Source organism: Saccopteryx bilineata, chromosome 7, assembly GCF_036850765.1.
Source record: "Saccopteryx bilineata isolate mSacBil1 chromosome 7, mSacBil1_pri_phased_curated, whole genome shotgun sequence".
Taxonomy (NCBI): Eukaryota; Metazoa; Chordata; class Mammalia; order Chiroptera; family Emballonuridae; genus Saccopteryx; species Saccopteryx bilineata.
The window spans coordinates 32,950,002-32,951,629 of record NC_089496.1 but is presented as its reverse complement, the minus strand read 5'-3'; the positions used below and the strand labels follow the sequence as shown (position 1 = coordinate 32,951,629).

The 1,628-nt window shown below is 42.9% G+C and overlaps 1 pseudogene; it reads left to right on the top strand.

The window, feature by feature from the left end:
- Window positions 1-303: 303 nt before the first annotated feature.
- Window positions 304-1,238, top strand: LOC136311135 (proteasome subunit alpha type-6 pseudogene; annotated as a pseudogene).
- The last annotated feature ends 390 nt before the right edge of the window (window positions 1,239-1,628 follow it).

Here is a 1,628-nt window from a genome sequence, read left to right as displayed (position 1 = left end):
AGAAATATCACACACGAGGCTAAATGAATTTTTATCTGACCAAATATATTTTTTGGCTCATGCTTTTTTAATGATCATTCTTCAGTTTTCATTTGTTTGTAAATTCCCACTATCCAATGACTTGCTTTTTTCAGTTTTGGTGTATAATTTGGATGAGATCAGCAGTTTTCCTCCAGTGTGCCATAACATGCTGGTGTGCCACAAGAATGTTTAAAAGATGCCATCCCTCATCAAGAGGGGCTGGTTTGCCCAGGGTGGGAGCAAGGGGCCCAGAGACCATTCTTGAAGTAGTGGGCACGCCACATGTCCCATGGTCTTAGCACTGGGTCTGACTGCCCCATTTCCATCTATTCACCAGGGGCCCAGCTCTACTGAATAGAATATGCTTTTTGTTTTAAGTCTTTATTCATTTTTTAGAGAGGAGAGAGAGAGAGAAGGGGGTAGGAGCAGGAAGCATCAATTCCCATATGTGCCTTGACCAGATAAGACCCCGGTTTCAAACTGGCGACCTCTGTGTTCCAGGTTGACACTTTATCCACTGCGCCACCATAGGCCAGGCTAGAATATGCTTTTAAGGCTATTAACCAGGGCAGCCTCACATCAGCAGCGGTCAGAGGAAAAGACTGTGCAGTGATTGTCACAGAGAGGAAAGTACATGACAAATTACTGGATTCCAGCACAGTGACCACTTATTTAAGATAACTGAAAACATTGGCTGTGTGATGACAGGAATGATAGCTGACAGCAGATTCCAGGAACAGAGGGCGGGCACGCTATGACAGCAACTGATTGGAAATACAAATATAGCCATGAGATTCCCGTGGACACGCAGTGTAAAAGAATGGCTGATGTATCTCGGGTCTACACACAGAATGCTGAAATGAGACCTCATGGTCGTTGTATGATTCAATTGGTATCTATTAAGAACAAGGTCCTCGGGTGACTGGTGTGGTCCTGCAGGGTCCAACTGTGGGTTTAAAGCCACTGCAGCAAGAGTTAAATAAACCATCAACCAGCTTCCTTGAAAGAAAGAAAAAAAAAAGTGAAGAAGAAATTTGATTGGACATTTGAACAGACAATGGAAACTGCAATTATGTGCCTGTCTACTGTTCTATCAAGTGATTTCAAACCTTCAGAAATAGAGGTTGAAGTAGTTAACAGTTGAAAATCCTAAATTCAGGATTCTTACAGAAGCAGATATTGACACTCACCTTGTTGTCCCAGCAGAAAGAGACTAAACATTGTAGTTAGCTTACCAAATTCCTGACACTACTTGCCTGTGTGTTTGGTAACAACAGACCATTATGGAAGCCCCTGGATTGAAAAGGGCCTTCCCCACCCCTGCTGCTGAAGGGGCTAGGACTCCATACAAATAAAAACAGTGCTTTCAGAGGGAAAAACAAAACAGAAACATGTAATACCTGACTATTTAGTCAAGAACACTGACCTCTTCTCCTTTAGTCAAATAAAAAAATGACAACCACTGCTCTGACTGGATGGCTCAGTTGGTTAGAGTGTCACCCTGATGCACAAAGGTTGTGGGTTCAATCACCGGTCAGGGCACATACAGGAACAGACTGATATTTCTCTCTCTCCCTCTCTCTCTCTCTCTCTAAAATCAATAAATA